The sequence below is a fragment of the Palaemon carinicauda genome, chromosome 43 (genome assembly GCF_036898095.1).
Source record: "Palaemon carinicauda isolate YSFRI2023 chromosome 43, ASM3689809v2, whole genome shotgun sequence".
Taxonomy (NCBI): Eukaryota; Metazoa; Arthropoda; class Malacostraca; order Decapoda; family Palaemonidae; genus Palaemon; species Palaemon carinicauda.
In genome coordinates, this window is record NC_090767.1 from 52895258 (window position 1) to 52919901 (window position 24644).

Sequence of the window (24644 nt, forward strand, 5' to 3'; positions counted from 1 at the left end):
CAGTTTTTTTCGGGCTTTTCCGTCTGCCACCCGAATAGAACAAGCCCTGCTCGAAGTCCAACTAATGCTGAAAAGAGAACGTTTGTTCAGTCAGGAGTTGGAACAGTCTCGTAGGGACTCTCTCATCCCTGGAGCAGTTTGTCTCGCTAGGGAGACTACACCTTCTGCCTCTCCAGTTCCATCTAGCCTCTCACTGGAACTAGGACAAGACGTTAGAGACGGTATCATTCCCAGTCTCCGAACCAGTAAAGGCATGCCTGAAATGGTGGGACAGCAATATCAGTCTGAGAGAGGGACTATCCCTAGCAGTCAAGAACCCAAACCACGTGTTGTCCTCAGACGCGTCGGATTTGGGTTGGGGTGCGACCCTGGACGGTCGGGAATGCTCGGGTCTGTGGACCTCAAGTCAGAAGAGCATGCACATCAACGGCAAGGAGCTATTAGCAGTCCACTTGGCCTTGATGAAATTCAAAAGCTTTCTTCGAAACTAAGTGGTAGAGGTCAACTCAGACAACACCACAGCTTTGGCGTACATCTCCAAGCAAGGAGGCACACACTCCTTCACGCTGCTCGAGATCGCAAGGGACCTTCTCATATGGTCAAGAAATCGAGGCATCTCCCTGTTGACGAGATTCATCCAGGGGGACTTGAACGTCTTGGCAGACTGTCTCAGTCGGAGGGGTCAGGTGATACCCACGGAATGGACCCTCCACAAGGACGTGGGCAAGAGTCTTTGGGCTACTTGGGGTCAACCCACCATAGACCTCTTTGCCTCCTCGTTGACCAAAAGGTTACCAATCTATTGCTCTCCAGTCCTAGATACAGAAGCAATCCACATAGACGCGTTTCTACTGGATTGGTCTCTTCTGGACTTATATGCATTCCCACCATTCAAGATAGTCAACAAGGTACTGCAGAAGTTCGCCTCTCACGAAGGGACAAGGTTGACGTTGGTTGCTACCCTCTGGCCCGCGAGAGAGTGGTTCACCGAGGTACTTCAATGGCTGGTAGACATTCCAAGAAGTCTTCCTCTAAGGGTAGATTTCTTACGTCAGCCCCACGTAAAGAATGTTCATCAAAGCCTCCCCGCGCTTCGTCTGACTGCCTTCAGACTATCGAGAGACTCTCAAGAGCTCGAGGCTTTTCGAAGGAGGCAGCCAGTGCGATTGCGAGAGCTAGGAGAGCTTCTACCTTCAGAGTATACCAGTCGAAGTGGGAAGTCTTTCGAGATTGATGCAAGCCAGCATCTATGTCCTCTTCCAGTACCTCTGTAGCCCAATCGGAGATTTTCTTTTACATCTGAGAAATGTTCGCTCCCTCTCAGCTCCCACGATTTAGGGCTACAGGAGCATGTTGGCTTCGGTCTTTCGTCATAGAGGCTTAGATCTTTCCAACAATTAAGATCTCCAAGATCTCCTTAAGTCTTTCGAGACCTCTAAGGAACGTCGTTTGGCAATTCCTAGATGGAACTTAGACATGGTCCTAAGGTTCCTCATGTCAGACAGGTTTGAGCCATTACATTCAGCCTCCCTGAAGGATCTCACCCTCAAGACGCTTTTCCTAGTGTGCTTGGCTTCGGCTAAAAGGGTCAGTGAAATTCATGCCTTCAGTAAGAACATCGGCTTTTCTACGGAAAAAGCCACATGTTCACTTCAACTTGGTTTCCTGGCCAAAAATGAACTGCCTTCTCGTCCTTGGCCTAAGTCTTTTGATATACCTTGCCTGTCAGAGATCGTAAGCAACGAACTTGAAAGAGTGCTGTGTCCAGTTAGAACTCTTAAGTTCTACTTAGCTCGTACTAAGTCCTTACGAGGTGGATCTGAGGCATTATGGTGCTCAGTTAAGAAACCATCATTGCCTATGTCAAAGAATGCTTTGTCATATTTTATCAGACTTTTAATACGAGAGGCTCATTCTCACTTGAATGAAAAAGACCGATGCTTGCTTAAGGTTAAGACGCACGAAATAAGAGCTATAGCAACTTCCGTGGCCTTTAAGCAAAATAAATCTCTGCAAAGTATTATGGACGCGACCGTTTGGAGAAGCAAATCGGTATTCGCGTCATTTTACTTAAAAGATGTCTAGGCTCTTTACGAGGACTGCTACACACTGGGTCCATTCGTTACAGCGAATGCAGTAGTGGGTAAGGGTTCTACCACTACATTCCCTTAATTCCAATATCCTTTTAAACTGCTCTTGAAATGTTTTTTTTTTTTTTTTTTTTTTTTTTTTTTTTAATTGGGTTGTACGGAAGGCTAAGAAGCCTTTCGCAGCCTTTTTTGATTTGGCGGGTGGTCAAATGTCATTTCTTGAGAGCGCCCAGATTAGGGGTTTGATGAGGTCCTGTTGTATGGGTTGCAGCCCTTAATACTCCAGCTCCTGGGAGTCTTTCAGCATCCTAAGAGGATCGCTGGGCTTCGTGAGGAAGACAGACTAATCGTCTAAGTCAACTTCCTTACCAGGTACCTTTATATATTTGGGTTTTGTTATGATATAACTGTCAAAAACTCTAAGCATATACGCTGTAAACTTAATTAACTCTGGTCTCTACCCACCACCATGGGTGTGAATCAGCTATTATATATTCACCGGCTAAGTTAAATATTTAAAAATGATATTTTAATTATGAAATAAATTTTTGAATATACTTACCCGGTGAATATATAAATTAAAGGCCCCCCCTTCCTCCCCGATAGAGACCCAGCGGGATGAGAAAAATTGGGTCTGTTTACATGTATATGCGGTATCTGGCCGATAGTTGGCGCTAGTGGGCACACCCGCAACCTTCATAGCGATCGCTCGCGAGTTTTTGTGTGTTTTTCTGTCGAGCCGCCGGAGGCTCAGCTATTATATATTCACCGGGTAAGTATATTCAAAAATATCATTTTGCTTCATTAGGAGTAACCCACAGGGCCTCTGGATGGCCTCACCAGGTAGTCTCAGCTGTTTGTTTGTTTCTCTCCAGTGTTCTAGGCAGTAAGCTGCTGACTCCATTGGGTCAAGGCTAGTGGTGGTTATGGAGCTCTTGCAAGATGTCAGTCTTTGTCCAACCACCCGGTGATCATAGAGCGTGTGCTTTTCATCATTCTCTTGTTTATATTTTGGGTCTTTTCAGTGTTTGGTGGTGCAATGCCTGCCCATGTATAGAGTACTTGAAGGGGAGTACTTGAAGGGCTGTTGGTCTTAAGGCAACATACTTGATTGAGTCCATTATCAACTTTAATGGGAATGACATCGACCTTTCCCAGACTGGTGTGCAGCTTTTGGCCTTGGATTAGTCGAGTGCCAGAGCTGTTTTTTGTCTTGAGGTTTGAGCGTTTTTTCCACAATATAAAGAGGTTATATCTGGCATTTATCTTCACCTTTACTTTCCTTACATGTTCCCTAAAAGATGGCGTTCGGTTTAATGTAACGCCTAAATATTGTAGCAGGGAAGCTATTCATTCCATACGTTCAACTCCCCTTTCGCCCGGTAGCAGGAAAGCAAATGCCTGTGTTTTAGGAAGTTTCACTTGTAGTATTCATTAAGCATCGAATAATTTGCTCTCATTGGTAGTAAATGAATCTAACTGTCATTGGATGGCTAAGCACAGATCACCTGCATATGTAAATTACAGATGCATCTAAACTTGACCCCAGGAACGTCGGCCTTCATCTTTGGCTATCAAGTAAGATGCCGTAGTCATTTTCATTGTCTGCAGTACTATGCAAAGTTAGGTGAATATTATATTGAGTTTACCTTACTCATAAAAGAACTAGATTCCATTGTGCCTTTAGAAAATTATAATTTTAATATTTCTGTGAACAGCTATTCATACAATGAGTCTGGATCCAAATGTCTTTTGAGGTCTGTAGCGTTGGTCTTTGCTTTTTTGAATGCTTAAGCAATCTATAGATTTTTACCTCTGTCCCTCCTGTTGTCCAATGGAAATGCTGTAACCTTTTCTTGTTTGTTGATCCCATCACCCATTATTGAGATTCGCTCTGTTTTGACCCTTGTAGTATTTGACCAAGGAATTTTCATCGACAAACTTATTCCATTGTGCCTCTACAAAATCGTAATACCTGTATTAATATTTTTGGGCTCAAGCCATGTCGTCCTGATGGAAGGTTCCTTCAGTAGCTTCCTTTGGATATATATAACTACTAAGATATTCCCAGAGAATTAAACTAAAGGTTTTCACAGAATTCTAACTACTGGAGCAAGTATTCTAAGAGTTAACCCTTTAGAATATCGTATATCAACAGGGGACACATGCATTAACACGTCACATGGCCATCTGCACCCCACCTAGCATTTACGCTGCGAGGGGGAGATGTGGCAAGTTTACAAAATCATAATACCTGTATTAATATGTTTATGAACAGCTATTGATACAATCTGGGTTGATCTGTATTTGTTTTGAGTTCTGTAGCTGTGGTCTTTGCTTATTTTTGTGCTCAAGAAGGCTGTCGATTTTTTTTGCCCCTATGTCTCATATCCGTTGTGTTTTCTCCTGTTGATTTCTGTGTATATCATTAGGTTTACCCTCCCTTTGTGTAAGGAAATTGCTGCAGCCCTCAACTTTAATTGTGTTTGTTGGCACCATTAGCCAATTTCAGAATTGGGATTCTTTGTGTTTTGACTCGTACAGTATTTGACCAAGGAATTTACATGGACATTTTGACTGTACTCAGTGTACGAATGTCATTTTCTATTGTTTTTTATTTACAAATCTGTATTTACTTTGTAAATAACTGTATTTTGCGTAAACTTGAGATGGATTTTTATGTCCTTGATAGTCGCCATTTTCTCAGGGGAGTCAATTTCTCCGTGTGCAGCTTAGAATTGCTAACTTTTGTCATTTTTTGGGCAAAATTAGTTGAAGTCCCCTTCTCTGTCATACAACTTAACCCTTCTACCCCCGATGGACCTGCTGGTACGTTTCACAAAACTTATCCCTTTACCCACATGGACGTACTGGTACGTCCTTGCAAAAAACGGCTATTTACATTGCATATTTTTAATAACTACGAGAAACTTCAGGCATTTTCCAAAAGAATGAGACCAACCTGACCTATCTATGACCAAAATTAAGGCTGTTAGAGCAATTTGAAAAAAATAAATTGCAAAATGTGCTTGAGAAAGAAAACGCCTGGGGGTAAAAGGGATAAAGTCTTGCTAATCATCCCAGACATATGAAGTGGATATATGTCTCCGATCTGTATAAGGTGTCTATAAGTGCAAGATGGAGTAGGACATTATCCCTGTCACAGTGGAGTTTTTGGATCACAGCAGTGTGAAGGTATCTCTGGAAGAGGTAATGAGCTGTTCATTGTATCCAGTTTCCTTAAAACTTTATTGGAAGCAAGCTATGACTGCCAACTCAATGGGAATGTCCCTGGTTATAGGATGTGGTTGAAGGGATTTTGCCTTCCGTTTATGACCGCAATTTTGCTTTCTTCTGATTACAAATGTTAGATTAGAGGGTATGTTGTATAATCTCCCGTTTGGGTTGATTTTGTTGCCAGTCACCATTCGGTTGTGACTAGGATTCCTTTGATGTCGTAAGTCTTGCGTACTTTAGTTTTTCAATATTAAACTTACCCGATAATCATGTAGCTGTCAACTCCGTTGCCCGACAGAATTCTATGGAGGGATACGCCAGCTATCACAATACTAGAAGGGGGTGTACTTACCAGCGCCACCTGTGGCCAGGTACTATAGTACTTCTTGTTGACACCTCCTCAATTTTTCCTCTGTCGTGCTTCCGGCAAGACGTTCTGGGATACGCTTTTGATCTTGGAGTATTTTCACGGCTTTTGGTGAAGTATTTCTCTTTGATTTCGGCTGTCGCTTTACTGGAAACCTTCTTATATTAGCTTAGATAGCTTTTATTTAATCCTGATTAACGGTTAACGATCTTTTGCTTGATTTTGAAACCCCACTTGGCTAACTCTTTGGATTCAAGATGTCTGACATTTCACAAGCCCCCACCCATAGGCGATGTAGGTCTTGTAATAGGCGTATTCCGAAGGCCTCGGTAGATCCTCACACCGCTTGTTCTGACTGTAGGGATAGACCCTGTCAGTTAGAAAATCGATGTGAGGAATGCGCCGGACTTTCGGAACTTGATTTTGTCCATCTTCTGAAGTATTCAACCAAGTTAGAGAGAGGCAGAGTTAGGAGGAGTTCTTCTCACTCTTCACTTTTTTCCTCACCCCATGATCCCCTACCTTTTCCTACCCCTGTAGTGGCTACCCCCGAACCTACTATTTGCCCTCAGCCTGATATGTCTGTTGTTTTGCGTGCTATTCAGGCCTTAGGCGATAAAGTAGAGTCAGTGGTTAGCGATCATAAGTCTCTTATGGCCGAAGTCAAGGAACTTAAGGTCAAGAGTGCAGTGGGTGGTATTAGTGCCAGTGCTGTGACGAGTGCTAGTGTCAGTGTCAGTGTGGTGCGTGAGGATACTTCTGTGCGTGCCAGTCGTCCTCCCAGTCCGGGACCTCTTGCAAGCTCCCAAGCCTAGGGGAGAAGCAATGTCGAAGGGCAAAAGGGTTCGGCAGGCCTTGATCGGCGCACAGAAGTATCCTCGGTGGTTGCGGGCGTGTCTTCCAGAGACCGTCACTCCCACCTGCAGACGATTGAGCCCGTCTTTTACTCGTCCGCTGATCAATTGTCAGGGAAGAAACGCTGGACTCAGGTCTCTAGACCACTCAAACGCAGAGTCCAGTCCGCGAGTGCTCAACCGGGCTGCAGTCATTGGCTCAGCTCTGACTCGCCGCAGTCATCTGTCGACTGCACTCCGCTCAAGAGGAGTAAGGTTCTGCCGCAACAGATCTCTGCTGTTAAGGCTTTGCCTCAGCAGACCTTAGTGTCTGCCGACCCCAAGTTGGCTCTACTGCAGTCCATGCAGTCACAACTTTCAGTCTTGATGCGTGAGTGTCGGGCTGAGAAGGTTGCGCCTCCGCCTCCGCCTGCACTCGCTCCGCCTGCGCTCGCTCCGCCTGACCGCAGTATCGCCTGCCAGGCGTACGATGTTGAGCCACGTTCTGAGTTTACTGTTCCCAGTGGTGTACAGCTCCCTCCGCCTTCCTTAAGGCAACCTCAGCAATGGGATCAGGAGGCTTATACCTCTCTTCCTCCGCTTCCACTTGCTGCTCCACCATTGATGCAACACTCGGTTGAGGTACAACAACCTCTCCCATCTATGAGTCAGTCTCCTCAGCTCTCGCTGCAGCGAGCTCTACCCTCCTCAAGGCAAGCACCACAACACCTTAGCCTTGCGCCTCAGGAGCCTCAACTCGCGAGACATTTACTACGTTCTGCGCAGCTTCTACCTCATCGCTCTCCGCTCACACCGCAGGAACCTCTACTCGTTCCTCAGGAACTTGCTACTCCGCTTCCGCCAACCACTCAGCAAGCGCAACCCTTGAGTTCAGTCACTCATGCTAGGAGTCAGCCTCCTCCACCCATGCGCCTACCTTCTGCTACTTCTTGTGATCAGCCCTTGCAGTCTGAGCCTCAGGTGTTCCCTCAACAGAGTCTTGAAGAGGAAACCACTAATATTGTTGTTCCAGCTCGTGCTGACTCTGCCGTTCAGCATACCTTTCCGATCTCTTCGCTACACTCTGGTGATGAGGCGTCTGATGATGAGGCGGCACACCTGGATCCCTCATCAGACGTGGATGAATCCAAGTCTTCTCCGCCTTCTATTGACTTTCGTAAGGTCTTGGCTCTGTTTAGGGAGGTATACCCAGACCACTTTGTCTCTGCCATTCCACGCTCTCCGCCATCTGAGTTTTCGCTGGGCATGCAGCCAGCTAAGTCTACCTATACGAAGCTAGTCCTAGCAAGGTCCTCTAAGAGAGCGTTAAGGATCTTAGGGGAGTGGTTGCAGACTAAGCAACACCTTGGAAAGACTTCATTCATGTTTCCTCCGACTAAGCTCACCTCTAAAGCGGGCGTTTGGTATGCCACAGGAGAGGAACCGGGCTTGGGAGTACCTGCCTCTGCCCAGGCTGACTTCTCAAGTCTGGTAGACTCGCCTCGTAGAACAGCAATGAGGCGCTCTAAGGTTTGCTGGACCTTCTCAGACCTTGATCACTTCCTGAAGGGTGTTTTTAGAGCATTTGAGATGTTCAACTTCTTAGACTGGTGCCTGGGGCCCCTCAGCAAGAAGACCTCCCCTGCGGACAAAGATTCTGCCATGCTATTAATGTCCTGCATGGATAAGGCCATTAGAGATGGATCTGGCGAGCTTGCGTCGATGTTTGTGTCAGGGGTTCTTAAGAAAAGGGAACAGCTATGTACCTTCCTTTCCTCCAGCATTACACCTTGTCAAAGGTCTCAACTCCTTTTCGCTCCGCTCTCGAAGTTCCTCTTCCCCGAAGAGCTGGTTAAGGACTTGTCTGCTGCCCTGATACAAAAGGACACACATGATCTTGTAGCCTCATCGGCTCGTAAGACTAAGGTTGCTACCTCAGTCCCCAGGACTTATCGCACCCCAGTGGCTGATACTCCTGCTACGAGGTTCATACCGCCCTTTCGTGGTAGAGCCCCCAGCCGAGGAAGCTCCCGCCCAGACTCTTCCAGGAGCAAGTCTAGGAAAGGTTCCAAGGCTTCTAAAGGAAAAAACTGACTCTCCGCATCTCCAGACAGCAGTAGGAGCCAGACTCAAGAGCTTCTGGCAAGCCTGGGAAAAGAGAGGTGCAGACGCCCAGTCTGTCGGTTGGCTGAGGGAGGGTTACAGGATTCCATTCTGCCTCTAACCCCCTCTGACCACATCTCCCATCAACCTCTCTCCCAACTACAAAGAAGAGGACAAGAGGCTAGCGTTGCACCAGGAGGTGTCGCTACTTGTGCAGAAGAAGGCAGTGGTTATAGTCCGGGACCATCAATCCCCGGGCTTCTACAACCGTCTCTTTCTGGTGGCCAAGAAGACAGGAGGTTGGAGACCGGTGCTGGACGTCAGCGCGCTCAATGCGTATGTCACCAAGCAGACGTTCACGATGGAGACGACGAAGTCGTTCCTAGCAGCGGTCAGGCAGGAGGACTGGATGGTCTCGTTGGACTTGAAAGATGCCTACTTTCACGTTCCTATTCATCCAGACTCCCAACCTTTCCTGAGATTCGTTTTTGGAAAGGTTGTCTACCAATTCCAAGCCCTGTGTTTTGGCCTAAGCACAGCTCCTATGGTGTTCACGCATCTGATGAGGAATATAGCAAAATTCCTCCACTTATCGGACATCAGAGCCTCCCTCTACTTAGACGACTGGCTGTTGAGAGCCTCCACGAGTCGTCGCTGTCTGGAGAGTCTCAACTGGACTTTGGACTTAATCAGAGAACTGGGTCTGTTAGTCAACATAGAAAAGTCTCAGCTCATTCCCTCCCAATCCATTGTGTACCTGGGAATGGAGATTCGGAGTCAGGATTTTCGGGCTTTTCCATCGGCCCCAAGGATAAGCCAAGCCCTAGATTGCATCATGAGCATGCTGAAGAGGAGCAGTTGCTCAGTGAGACAGTGGATGAGTCTCACAGGGACCCTTTCATCACTGGCCCTGTTCGTCGAGCTAGGGAGACTCCACCTCCGCCCTCTTCAATTCCATCTTGCAGCTCATTGGGACAAGGGTTTGACTCTCGAAGCAGTCTCTATCCCAGTCACCAAAGAGATGAAGACCACTCTCTTGTGGTGGAAGACCAATCTCCTGCTCAGGGAGGGCCTATCGTTGGCTATTCAGACCCCCAATCTTCATCTCTTCTCAGATGCATCGGACTCGGGCTGGGGTGCGACCTTGAACGGACGGGAATGCTCGGGAACATGGAACGAGGAACAGGGAATGCTCCACATCAACTGCAAGGAGCTACTAGCAGTTCATTTAGCCCTGCTGAACTTCAAGTCCCTCCTGCTGGACAAGGTGGTGGAGGTGAACTCAGACAACACCACAGCCTTGGCGTACATCTCCAAGCAAGGAGGGACCCATTCGAGGAGCCTATACGAGATCACAAGGGACCTCCTCATTTGGTCAAGAAGTCAAAACCTCACTTTGGTCACGAGGTTCATTCAGGGCAACATGAACGTCTCAGCAGATCGCCTAAGCAGAAGGAATCAGGTCATTCCCACGGAATGGACCCTCCACAAGAGGGTGTGCAACAGACTTTGGACCTTGTGGGGTCAACCTACCATAGATCTGTTTGCCACCTCCATGACCAAGAGACTTCCGCTGTACTGTTCCCCAGTTCCAGACCCTGCAGCAGTTCATGTGGATGCTTTTCTGCTGAACTGGTCCCATCTCGACCTTTACGCATTCCCACCGTTCAAGATAATCAACAAAGTCCTGCAGAAATTCATCTCGCACGAAGGGACACGGCTGACGCTGGTTGCTCCCCTTTGGCCTGCAAGAGAATGGTTCACAGAGGTACTTCAATGGCTAGTCGACATCCCCAGGACTCTACCTCTAAGAGTGGACCTTCTACGTCAACCTCACGTAGACAGGTTGCACCCAAACCTCCACGCTCTTCGGCTGACTGCCTTCAGACTGTCGAAAGATTCGCTAGAGCTAGAGGCTTTTCGAAGGAGGCAGCCAGTGCGATTGCCAGAGCAAGAAGGGTTTCCACTCGTAGAGTCTACCAATCTAAGTGGGAAGTCTTCCGGAGCTGGTGTAGAGCCAATTCAGTATCCTCTACCAATACCTCTGTGACCCAAATAGCTGACTTCCTATTACATCTTAGGAATGAGAGATCCCTTTCAGCCCCTACGATTAAAGGGTACAGGAGTATGTTGGCTTCAGTTCTCCGCCACAGAGGTTTGGACCTTTCTTCCAACAAGGACCTTCAAGACATCCTTAAGTCTTTTGAGACTTCTAAAGAGCGTCGTCTATCCACTCCAGGCTGGAACCTAGACGTAGTCTTAAGGTTCCTTATGTCACCTAGGTTCGAACCGCTCCAGTCAGCTTCCTTCAAGGACCTTACCCTCAAGACTCTTTTTCTCGTCTGCCTTGCAACAGCTAAGAGAGTCAGTGAGGTTCATGCCTTCAGCAAGAACATTGGTTTCACGACCGAATCTGCAACATGTTCTTTTCAGCTCGGATTCCTAGCAAAGAACGAACTTCCTTCACGTCCTTGGCCTAGATCGTTTGAAATACCTAGCCTCTCCAACATGGTAGGTAACGAACTAGAGAGAGTTCTTTGCCCTGTCAGAGCTCTCAAGTATTATCTTAATAGGTCTAAACCTATTCGAGGACAGTCAGAAGCCTTATGGTGTGCCATCAAGAAACCTTCGAGGCCCATGTCCAAGAACGGGGTTTCGTATTATATAAGGCTTCTGATTAGAGAAGCCCATTCTCACTTAAAGGAGGAAGACCTTGCATTGCTGAAGGTAAGGACCCACGAAGTAAGAGCCGTAGCTACTTCGATGGCCTTTAATAAAAACCGTTCTCTGCAGAGCATAATGGATGCAACCTATTGGAGGAGCAAGTCAGTGTTTGCATCATTTTATCTTAAAGATGTCCAGTCTCTTTACGAGAACTGCTACACCCTGGGACCATTCGTAGCAGCGAGTGCAGTAGTAGGTGAGGGCTCAGCCACTACATTCCCTTAATCCCATAACCTTTTTTTAACCTTTCTCTTGAATGCTTTTATTGTTGTTTTTATGGTTGTTACGGTAGGCTAAGAAGCCTTCCGCATCCTTTTGATTTGGCGGGTGGTCAATTCATTCTTGAGAAGCGCCTGGGTTAGAGGTTGTGTAGAGGTCCTTTAGTAGGGGTTGCAGCCCTATATACTTTAGCACCTTTGAGTTAATTCAGCCTCCAAGAGGAACGCTGCGCTCAGTAAGGAAGACGAACTTAAAAAAGAGGCAGAGTAACGGTTCAATCCGACTTCCTTACCAGGTACTTATTATTTCATTGTTATTTGAGATAACTGTTATATGAAATATGGGATACTTAGCTATCCTTTAATCTTGTACACTGGTTTTCACCCACCCCCCTGGGTGTGAATCAGCTACATGATTATCGGGTAAGTTTAATATTGAAAAATGTTATTTTTATTAGTAAAATAAATTTTTGAATATACTTACCCGATAATCATGATTTAATTGACCCTCCCTTCCTCCCCATAGAGAACCAGTGGACCGAGGAAAAATTGAGGAGGTGTCAACAAGAAGTACTATAGTACCTGGCCACAGGTGGCGCTGGTAAGTACACCCCCTTCTAGTATTGTGATAGCTGGCGTATCCCTCCATAGAATTCTGTCGGGCAACGGAGTTGACAGCTACATGATTATCGGGTAAGTATATTCAAAAATTTATTTTACTAATAAAAATAACATTTTTCTACTTCAGTGTTAAGTCTTTACATTCTAAATACGTGTCTTTGTATGCTGGGTTTCCGAGACATTTTGAATTGACCCATTTGCCTCAAACATTGATTATTTCATCATTCTTGTGTTGGGCATATGTTTAACCATTAGGCCGGGAGCACACTAGCGACTCTGTGGCACCACAAAGCCACAGCATCGTGTGGATGTGGTCTCCAATAGGTTTTCATTGTTTTCAAAGCCACGCCACGCCTGTGGCGGGGATGAGCGACAGAGAGCCACAGTCGCTTGCCACAGTCGCCAGTTTGCGCGGCAAAACTTGAAAACAATGGAAACCTATGGGAGACCACATCCCCACCACACGATGCTGTGGCTTTGTGGCGCCACAGAGTCGCTAGTGTGCTCCCGGCCTTATTCTGGCAATTAGTCTTTAAAAAAGGCTCAGTTTTCACCCAAGACACTGTTGGTTAGTTGCCTATAAGGAAGAAAGAAAAACCAGCACAAAGATATAGTGGAGAAATCCTTAGGATAACAGCCTTGCATCTTTATGACTTTTAGGGAAAAACTCCTGTTGTTTCCTAAGGTTTAAGTGTAGGCCATTGCTATGTGGAGCTATTCTTGTGGACTCGGAATTTTCTATAGTGCTTGACTTTCCAGTTGGGTAACTTTAGTACATTATTTCAGTGTAATCTTTCTTGGTTAGAAAATTATCTGCCTGAGTTTTGGAAACTTTTAAGTCTTCAAGTTGATTGTCACTGGTCTCAAACTTAGTGCCAAGTGATAGACTCGGTTTGTTTTTTATCAGTGATTTGTGGGATGTTCTTCTCATAGCTTTGATGTTTGTGACTTTATGGTCTCACGGCAAATCCAAGGTGGTTGAACTTGCGAATTTTAAGTCATTTGTATTTTTCCTAACAGTACTTACCTCAAACTACTTTCTTAGGAGAGTCTGGGAATCACCTTAATCATCGACCAAGAATTTTGCGTAGTTCCCCCTCTCTCCGCTACCTCGCAGGGGCGCTCCGGGGCGGAAGGATACTCGCCCTGGGGCGACCCTGGGTCAGCGCGTGGGGTCGCGCTTGTTAGTCAGTAAGCGTTTAAGTCCTCCTCGAACTCCTGTAAGATACTCGGGGTAGGATGGGAGGGCCATAACCTGAAAGTAGTTCGAGGTAAGTACTGTTAGGAAAAATACAAATTACTTAAAATTTGTGATTTGTTCCAACACGGAGTACTTACCTCGAACTACTTTCTTAGGAGACTTACACTTTAGGAGGAGGGAGTGGCTTACAGTTCGGAATATTCAAGACTTCCTGGGGTACGTGACCTAGATAGGAGACTATGTCTGGAACGCCCAGGGATGTGTCTCAACGTCCCATTCTCTCATGTGAATCCAAGGTGGTTGAACTTGCGAATCACACAAATGCGATATTGTTTTATTATTGTAGCTCAGGATTTGTTGACATGGAATGAGATTGGATTATCCAGGTACATTTAACCTCAATTTAACCCTTTTACCCCCAAAGGACGTACTGGTACGTTTCACAAAACCCATCCCTTTACCCCCATGGACGTACTGGTACGTCCTTGCAAAAAAATTCTTTAAAAATTTATTTGTTCATATTTTTGATAATTTTCTTGAAAAAATTCAGGCATTTTCCAAGAGAATGAGACCAACCTGACCTCTCTATGACAAAAATTAAGGCTGTTAGAGCAATTTAAAAAAAATATACTACAAAATGTGCTGGGAAAAAAATAACCCCCTGGGGGTTAAGGGTTGAAAATTTTCAAATACCCCGGGGGTAAAAGGGTTAACCTCAATTTAAGAAAGATGTTTGCGTTATATTTTCAACTTTGTATGAATATAATGAGAGCCTCTGGAGGAAAATTGAGAGTAGCTACATTTTCTCTTAGTTTGCTGGAAAGGAAATGACTCTGAACGTTTCCTTTAGTTGCATGGGTTAGATAGGGAACCCATCCCTGTTTATTTTTGGCATAATGATTTCACATTGATTAATCTGTTATTGGACTTTGCTGAAACAATTTCTTTGGTTATCACAGTATCATTATGGGTCTTGAGAAATTCTCAGTTTAATTCGCAACAGATGTGTTGGAGAAGTTTCGTTTGTTTTTGTTGTCGGTGTATCAGGATGCATTTGGGACAGAATTTAGGTTGGCAAAATACAGTACCTTAAAATGGAAATAATTTTATAAGATGTGCAGTCATACCGTAAATTATGTTTTAAGGACAACCTGGTACAGTTATTGGAATCTGATCAACGCAAGTGCTGGGGAGGAATGAGGGGTAGTTTGTAGAGCTACGGCCAAGCGTCCTAATTTGCTTATTATCGCTCCGACTGTTATCTTGTATAGGATAAAAACGTTTGGAAATGGTCTCCGGATCCTAAATATGTGCTTAAACGCATACTTTTATGTTTTTTGCCGAAAACCCTATATTACCTGAAAATTTGTGGCTCGAGTTCTTACTCCGGCCACGAATCTTCTCGCTCCCGTAGTAGGTAAGGGGGGGGGGTCCGGGGGGGCAAAGCCCCCCTGGGTAAGGATACGGCTTTTAGCATAGGTTAGGTGGGTTTTTTAAGTTAGCTTCTCCCGCCAAAATCGTTTTTAGAACGACGGCCACAGTTCAGAATATTCCAATTTTCTACGAACTCGATTTTAGAGTGACGGCCACAGTCCACCCCACTTTATAATATTCCCATTTTCTATGAATGAAAACGGATCTGGCCGTCACCCTACAAAGGCTCCGGAATGAGGATGGGGGGTGGGGAGATGTAGGGGTAGAGAGGGGGGATGTTGATGAAGGAGAGGTCTAATTGGGGAGGGATCTATGGTCGTGGTTCAATCACGCCCCAGTTTTCTATACCGACACTCAAAGAGTGAGCGAGCTAGGTTTATTCCTGGCATTCCATGCATCTCTCTTTTTTCTCTGGTATATTCAGCAATAACTATGCCTTAGAAATGGTGCTAGAGGAGCATTTCACGGAGCGACACAGGTTCCTCGCCCAGAAATAGATTTTTCCTTCGTCAAAATCCCTTTATCTTTTGGTTTACAAAATAAGCAGGAAATAACTTTACTCTTCATTTTAATTTAATGTAAGGGTCAGGTAGTTGCCCTCCAAGGGAGGTACTGATAGCTGCATTTTGGTATTTAACCCTTCTACCCCCAATGGACGTACTGGTACGTTTCACAAAACTCATCCCTTTACCCCCATGGACGTACTGGTACGTCCTTGCAAAAAAATGCTATTTACATTTTTTTGCATATTTTTGATAACTTTATAAGAAATTTCAGGCATTTCCCAAAATAATGAGACCAACCTGACCTCTCTATGACAAAAATTAAGGCTGTTAGAGCAATTTAAAAGATGTATATTGCAAAATGTGCTTGAAAAAAAGAAACGCCTGGCGGTTAAGGGTTGGAAAGTTCCAAATAGCCTGGGAGTAAAAGGGTTAAGGCTACCCTGGTACCAATACCACGCCTTTCAGTCCCACCTTGAAGGGTGTGCTGCCTGTGCTAACTCGTTAGTGTAGGGGAATGTAAGAGCCGTCCCATCTGGCACATAAATGGCTGGGGTGAATCGGGGGTGAAGCTGGGGGTGTCAGGGTAGTTCTCTGCATTTGATGTCATCCTCTTTTCCAAAGTCTTTTGCGCATTTGAGAAGCATCACAAAAACTTACCTTAGTCGTGTATTTGTCCTTGCTGCTTTCTAGGGAGCTTTTATCATCCTTTATATAATGGACTGTGCTTGAAATAAGGACTCCTGTCCTCGGTGATGACTTGGGGACACTAAAGTAAACTATGAATGTCTATACATTAATGATAATTTGTTCACATTCAGGGTTTTATAAGGGCTTATTTCATACATTTATTTTGCTCATTTCCAATTTTTGTTTGTTCCGTAACCGAAATACAAACCACGCTATTTACAAAGGGTTATTACTTTTAGCGTAGCTGAAATGGCGAGCCATTAGAATTTAACGAGGGTGTATTACCCCCGCGCTAGTTAGCGGGGGGGTAGGGGAGTGGTAGCTAGCTACCCCTCCTCCCCCTCACACACAGGTGAATACTCACTTTCACTTTTGGCTCGGACTGTGACAGACGTCTCTGTCTTGGTCCTCGCTTGGCAGCCATTGTCTGTTTTGTCTTTACTTAATCGCTTACTTTTCTTTTACTCAATATATATGTAAACATGTTTTCATGTTTGTATATATATTTGAGTATAGAAATAAGTAAGTTTCCTTTTCAGATGTGTGTGTGTAGTGTACGATATCTACGTGGAGGCCTCGGCAGTTAGGCCACCACGGCCTAATTTTATGGGTTGCGATCGAGTTTGACTTCGGTCTTTCTCTCTCTCTCTCTCTTGAGGTCGTTCACCCTTTTACTATGTTTTACTACGCCCTTGTAGCTTCCTTCCCGTGTGGGTGGGGTTGCTACGCCGTACATTTTGTCTCAATTAGTTTATGAATCTAATTGTAGTTGTTAATTTTTCAGCTTGTAGAACGATTCCTTTCGGGGTTTTCGTTTTTTCTTTAGTGTTCATTCATTTTTAAATTACATAATTACATAGTTACATAATTATAATTGTTATAATTCTGTTTTGGTTACAGCTCTCCTTCCGCGAGTGTAAGTGGTTGTGAGGGCACGTGCCTGTTGTGTAATTCTTGTTCCTTTTCCTCGGGATTCCTCTTCGGAGCCTTCCCGGGGGAATGAATGTGTACTAATATTATTTGTTTTATTTTTTTACAGTTACCGATCTAGTTCGTTTCTGTAATATAGCAACGGTGTGAGCTGTCTGGTTGAGTCCTGGGGATTCGGCTGTTGCTGCCTCCCCCCTTGTATTGTCGTCAGGGGCGTGTCTCCTTCTACTGGTAGTACTCCCGTGTCGACGGACAGCTCTCCAGTTCATTTTAGAACAGTCAGGAGGCTTGCCTCCTTGGGCGGATAACTTTCCTTCCGAGGGAAGTTTTTTCCTGTCCAGGCTTGAGCTTTTCCTCTTTTGGGGGGTTCTTCTCTTGCCTTTTTTTTCGTGCGACTATGCTCTTGGTGCTGAGCGGTCGCACCTGCAGTTTCGCTCAAGGGGCTGGGCAACTGCAGGAGCTCCTCTTCGGAGGATTGCCCCTTTTAGGTCACTGGCTGACCAGTCTCTTCCACGAAGTGTTTCTCTTTCGTTCGCGAGAGAGTACACTCATAGAGACTCCTCTTCGGAGGTTTCTTCTGTTGCTGTTGCTGTTGGCCTCCCTCGCCGTAAGGCCCTCCGTCCGCCTCGTCGTAAGGGCCTCTCATCTCCCTATAAGGGTGCTTGAGGCGCCTTTTTGAATCTCCGTTTGCAGCCTACAACTTCTTTTTCTCGATCTTCCGTCTTGGTGCAGATGGACAGCAGTCTAATCTCGTCTTCCGACGGGCAACGGTCTTCCCGACGGACAACGGTCTTCCCGACGGACAGCGGTCTTCCGACGGACATCAGTCTCCCGGCGGACAACGATCCCTTCGGGGCTAAGGGTTGCCCCCACGGGGGTTCTTCCCTTGCGTGTCAGGGTTTCCCTGCGCGCCCTTCTGTTCGTCAGCGCTCTCCTGATCGTCAGCGCTTTCAAGATGATCTTCCCTGCGGTTCCTGTTACGTGCCCTGTGCGCCCACGTTCGCCCTCGCGATCTAGAACTTCGGTTCAGGTCGGGGTCAAGGACTCTTCTTTGCGCAGGCTTCCACGCGTAGCCTTCTGCTCGTCAGCGATCATCAGCTCGTCAGCGATCATCAGCTCGTCAGCGATCATCAGCTCGTCAGCGATCGTCAGCTCGTCAGCGATCATCAGCTCGCCAGCGATCTCCGGATCGCCCACGTGTGTTACAGCTGGCACGCCAACGTTCTCCAACACTTCTGAAGGAACATGGTTCGCCAGCTACTAGCTCAACTGCGGATGCTGATCGCCATCGCGCGACCCTCAACTGCAGATGCTGATCGCCATCGCGCGACCCTCAACTGCGGATGCTGATCGCCATCGCGCGACCCTCAACTGCGGATGCTGATCGCCATCGCGCGACCCTCAACTGCGGATGCTGATCGCCATCGCGCGACCCTCAACTGCGGATGCTGATCGCCATCGCGCGACCCTCAACTGCGGATGCTGATCGCCATCGCGCGACCCTCAACTGCGGATGCTGATCGCCATCGCGCGACCCTCAACTGCGGATGCTGATCGCCATCGCGCGACCCTCAACTGCGGATGCTGATCGCCATCGCGCGACCCTCAACTGCGGATGCTGATCACCATCGCACCCTTTCACGCGATCATTCACCTGCGCATGCTGCTCGCCATCGCACAACCCTGAACGATTGCCCGCTTACGCATGCTGCTCCTCATCGCACAACCCTGAACGATCGCTCTCTTGCGGATGCTGATCACCATCGCACCCTTTCACGCGATCATTCACCTGCGCATGCTGCTCGCCATCGCACAACCCTGAACGATTGCCCGCTTACGCATGCTGCTCCTCATCGCACAACCCTGAACGATCGCCCTCTTGCGGATGCTGATCACCATCGCACCCTTTCACGCGATCATTCACCTGCGCATGCTGCTCGCCATCGCACAACCCTGAACGATTGGCCGCTTACGCATGCTGCTCCTCATCGCACAACCCTGAACGATCGCCCTCTTGCGGATGCTGATCACCATCGCACCCTTTCACGCGATCATTCACCTGCGCATGCTGCTCGCCATCGCACAACCCTGCACGATTGCCCGCTTACGCATGCTGCTCCTCATCGCACAACCCTGAACGCTCGCCCTCTTGCGGATGCTGATCACCATCGCACCCTAGCTGCTCGCCATCGCTTACCGCCAGCGATCTTCTTCACCTACGCGGCAGCACGATCCCTCGCCGTCACGCCCATTCGCCTGCGCGCCCGCGCGATCGCTCGCCTGCGCGCCCGCGCGATCGCTCGCCCGCGCGATCGCTCACCTGCGTGCCCGCGCGATCGCTCGCCTGCGCGCCCGCGCGACCACTCGCCTGTGCGCCCGCGCGACCATTCGCCTTTGCGCGACCGTTCGCCCTCGCGCGACCATAGTTCGTGGCAAATTCCACAGCCGGTGGTAGCAGCAGGGACGCGTGCTCCTAGGCGGCACTCGGGATCACCTCCATCCAAGCACAGGTTGGTAGTGCAGGACGAAGACAGGTCAGTACAGCATTCTTCCCACCTTCTTTCAGGCAGGAACCGTCGTGTCCTCTCCAAAGGATCGCCCGATCCCTTTCACCTTAGCGAGGATTTCGGACTCTGTGTCCTTGGAGCAGCAGACATGGTTTGATCCGCTGGCACGGGCGTTAATGAGGTTTATGAAACCAGCACTCACCGGCCAGGGTAACAAACCAGCGGCTGTCTCTCCTACGCTGAAGAGAAAGAGAGGAGTGGACTTCGTGGTGACTTCCCCCAGGGCGAAGTTGGTTCCCAAGAGGTCGGTCTCGAGGGTCCCCTCTCCTGCACGAGTACTCTCTCCTTCTCCCGCCCTGGAAGGATTTTTGGCGGGGGGGCTTTCCGTTGAAGATTTCTCCATCGGACAAGGGGTGACTGCTTACCTCTTCCTCTGGGAGCTTACCAGGTTCTTTCCCTCCTCTGGGAGCTTACCAGGTTCTTTCCCTCCTCGGTTACGGCCCGAGGTTTGGTTCAAGGAAGCTACAGGAAGATCAAGGGTACTTTCCTCCTCTCGAGCTCAGGCACCTTGGCCTTTCGTCGTTAAGTATCTACTTGCGGACAAGCTCGATGTTGTACCATCTGGACGCACTGACTGAAGGCTTCCTTCGGGTGTCTCATCTGTGGAGGTCAACGACCTCAGACACCCTTCCATCCTTGAGAAGAGTTTTGTCTTTGCCCAAGGACAGAGACTTAAACATCTGCTGTGCGGAGTAAATCGACTTCCGGTTTCACTCCTCCAAGGCGCTTTCTTCCAGACTCTGCAGGGCTCCAGCTCCCTTTTCTTTCAACCACGTCGGCCTAAGTTATCGGCTACGACAACTGGGACAAGGTGTCCAATTGCAGTTTCCTCCTGTCAGGAACAGATGGCACGGGAGACTCCCCCGGGGGGGCATAGTCCTAAAAGGAGTTCACGAACTCTAGGATTGCAGGTTTTTTCGCTGGGAGGATGCTTAAGGTTACTCATCCGAATGACAGCTTCCCGATGCCCATTCCCGCACAATCTCTGTGAGTAGCCAAGGATATCGCGCCTGCCGTCTCTGTCAGCGAATTCAGTGTCTCTGAACCTCTATGCCATAGCATCAGCAGAGTTGCCCGGTTGGGCAGAATGATCCATACCTTAGGCGAAGGTCTTCCTTAGGATCATCGACGGCTTCACCCCCGGCCCCCTCAGTCGATCCTTTCTTGTAAGGAAGGATCTGAGAGGGGATGTCCATAGTCGACCTCTCAGCCCTGATCAAGTTTGTCGAACAAACTTCGGCCAGCGTAGACCAGCAGAATCGATCAGACTGGTAACGAGGCGACAGGACTCCTTTAACCCTGGATCGGAAGGACGGGTACTTTCAGTTTCCATTCCATCCATCTTCCAGGGTGCTCGTCGAATTCAGCCTAAACTGCAAGTATTCCTGCTTACGATGCAGTGTGGCTATCCCGCCGTGGCATAGCAGGTTTGGTTCCCCAGAGAACTCTCCCTGCCTTCCTCTTGGCCGCTCAGGTGCAGACTTCCGCCTCCTCTGCTGTTTGGAGGGCTGGTCAACTCCGGTAGGCTCGGGTTTCGACCTTCTTCAGCGCCGGGAAAAGCTTCCGAATGCTGACCATGAGTGTGGGCTCATGGTATTTTGCTTGGAGCCTTCTCTTCCTCTGCCTCAACATCTGGAGTATCTGGCCATGATATTGAGTCAACCGCCTTACCACGTTGGAAACCCCGCTTCTCGTCCGTCCAGCGAGGTTAAGCAACGTCGGTACTTGGATGGGTGACCACCTGGGGACGCCAGATTCTGTTACCACATCCTCCGAGCCTTCCTTTCGGTTCACCGTGGCAAGACTGAGGAGAGTCGCAGTACCTGTTCTCAGTCAAGCAGAGTTTTCAGCCCTACCTTGGAACGTTTCCTAGTTCTTCTTTCCTCATTGACCCGTTTATAGTCCGAACGGTCGCCTCAGGATAAGTTCCATGTGGGGAGATCCAAGTTCCGGTGGCTTCAGGCAATGTTTAACCGGACTCCCTGGCCCTATGGGACCAGCGGAACTATTAAACCTGCAATGGGTGTTGACCTATGGAGCCTCTTGATGGTAGTGGATATTCTCGTCCTTTCCCCACATTCTTGATGCGGTTCTCGGACTCGTCAAAGGAAAGGGGGGGGGCATGTTCCGGTCCAGGCCTATGGTCAAGACCTGAAGGATACCTCTCCATCATTCAGGCAGGCTTAAGGGCCTTAGTCTGGCCCCTCTTCAGATCCTACCGCTCCTGCCAAGTCGCCCCGTTGCGTGTCGACTTCATGCTAACCAGCAGGGGACGCATTTTCACACCTTCACATCTTGCAGTAGAGATATCGGGATGATTGAGATTCTCTCAATTCCACCATCGGCTCTCTCATTCCAGGCAGGGGAATGTTTCTCTCAGACTATCCGAGCAGAGCCTCATAGAGAGAGTGTACCTAGGGGTCTTTGACCTTGGGTAACCAGCAAGTGCTGGTCTGGGGGACCTGATCGCGACAGCTTGGAAACTCAAGCTTCCGCTAGTTTTCCCCCCAGTCTCAGACCCCGAGACTCTGGCAAGATGCATTCCGGTGATGGTGGGACAACTTCGACGCCTGCGTCTTCCCTCCTTTTTGTCTGCGGACAATGGGTCTCAACAAAACCAGGTTGTCTGTCAACCTTTCAATGGGAGAGCTCCACTGGGACTATGTGCAGAACGGTTTCTGGACCCTCTGCTTCCCCTGACGGAACTCCCGGGAGAGCTTCTCCCACGGCGCAGACTACTCAAGCAACCACACTGCGACATCTCTCCCGAACCGGGGCGTCGCTTCGGCTTCATGCCTGGAGACACTACGCTTCCTCCTCTAGAAGAGACAACCCGCTACAGTCGCGGTACGGAGGTCGCGTCATCTGCGATAGTCATCCACAGGGGTCTCCCAGGCAAAGTGAAGAGTCTAAGGTGGTTGGTGCCGTGGGAGATATACCTCTTCCCGTGAGGCCTCTTCTCCAGCAATAACGGTCTTATTGCCTTTCGGCGGGAGGAAACTCCTTTCCGCTCTTGGCAATGAAGCCTGTCGCTCAGCCTTTCCCTGACCTTCAGGCTTAAAGGAATAACTTTTTCCTGCCCGCTGGATCTATCCTCGCTCATGCGAAGCTACGATCGTCCCTGCCCTAGTCGGAGGAAGACCTCCAACTTGGAGCATGGCTCGGACTTTTAGTCCTTTAAGAGATCTTCTCAAGACCCTTTTACGACAGGCCTCGGATTGTATTCCGCCCTGGGTCTTCTGCTCACTCTGGCCACGGCCAGTGTGTAAGCAATCTTCTTGGTCTCTTACTACTCCCCCCCTTTCTAAGGAAGAGGGGAAGGCAACATTCAGGCTCGCTCCTGAGTTGTTGGCTAGACGCAGAATCTGAGGGTCCCGACCCTTCGGTCCGATTCATTCAAGATTTTGAGTCTCCATTCTGTGTCTGATGTCCCAAGACCTTCTCTTTCTTGCCAGTACAGGAATCGAGAGGTTAGCGCTGGGAACAGCTGCAGTTTGGCCCCAGTTGCAGCCGATTTGGGAACACAAGGAGGACATGGGGGGAGAGTCACCAGTATACCTCTTCAGCCCGGACTCAAGGACATTCATCTCGACCTGTCTTCAGACCCTCCCCCGTCACGTCGCCCTACAGCACGATGTTGGATACATCGCAACGTCCCTCGCCTTCGAGTAATACTACTCTGTGACGCAGGTGCTACAAGCTGGAGTCTGGAAGCGTCTGATGACCTTCGCAGCCCGCTTCCTGCAGGGCGTGACCCACAGGAGTCTCGATACGTTTTCTATCGCTCTGTGGTGGCTACACAACAGCTGGTCTAACCTCAGGCTCCTTTTTGGACAGGTAGCAGAAGGTTGAGGGCATTGTTATCAGGTTTTAGTCTGCATGAACGAAAGAAGTATGTCTGGCCCTTACTTCTTTCTTCATCATCCCCTCTACAGGGAAGCAGCATCCTGGTCTCTGCATAGCTGACCTCGAACCTCTGCAGGTAAACCATGCTTCCTTGTGTTCCGAGTATTGAGTCAATACTGTCGCGTCCCCCATACCCTGACGAGGTGGTATTGGGAACGTCTTAACCCAGAGTTCCTTCTGGAACTCCAGGTCAACTGCCTAAGACGGGTCACACTTCTTCCTTCACACACAAGCTTACGTAGGCCACATGGTTCCTTGCGGTGCAAGGAACTTGTGAGGTGCAGGGACTCCTTTTCTCGAGTGCGACTCACTCGGATTCTGAGTCCCCGGGTAAAGCCAAAGCCAGTATGGCTGGGGACTTTCCACCCTTCCTAAGGGATAAGTCACCCTTTGTAAATAGCGTGGTTTGTATTTCGGTTACGGAACAAATGACAAATTCGAAGATAATTTGTATTTTTCCTAACCATACAAACCTTAGCTATTTACACATATTTGCCCGCCAGCCCTGTCCCCCAAGACAAGTCCTACCTCTAAGTGAAAGTGAGTATTCACCTGTGTGTGAGGGGGAGGAGGGGTAGCTAGCTACCACTCCCCTACCCCCCCGCTAACTAGCGCGGGGGTAATACACCCTCGTTAAATTCTAATGGCTCGCCATTTCAGCTACGCTAAAAGTAATAACCCTTTGTAAATAGCTAAGGTTTGTATGGTTAGGAAAAATACAAATTATCTTCGAATTTGTCATATTTAATGTTTGATGGCATTAACAAGTTTCTACTTTAATGTCAGTTGTAACCAAAGTAACGTATGAAATATTTCAGTATAGCTTTTTTTTTTTCTTTTTTTTTTCTTAATTAAAATCCTGTAAATCTTGTGGGTGTTGCAAGTGGCTTTATATTGTTCTTGTGTAATATAATTGACCTTTTAAAAGGTAGGAATTGGAATAACCAATTGATTTTCTAAATTAATTTTGAATTTACTGAGTGTAAATATTCTGAGTCATCTGAAGATAATTGCTTCACGATAGAGAAGGTAGAAACTTGATTTGAAATTCCCGTGTAATTTGTTGAAAAAAAATTTTGTTTTGCTAAAGGTATGACTTAGAAATGGGACCAAATTTAGATGCCTTTTTAATTGTTTAGTGAAAGTGATGTCCTAAAATAGGTTAATGATATAACAAAAGGATATTTGTGAAAACAATTGGTAATGTATTAAGGCAGGAT

General features: G+C 47.8%; 1 long non-coding RNA gene across 2 annotated transcripts in view; it reads left to right on the top strand.

Moving 5' to 3' along the window:
- Positions 1–24644, top strand: part of LOC137633386 (uncharacterized) — a 90533-nt gene that overhangs the window by 55439 nt on the left and 10450 nt on the right. The gene's annotated exons all lie outside the window — the stretch shown is intronic.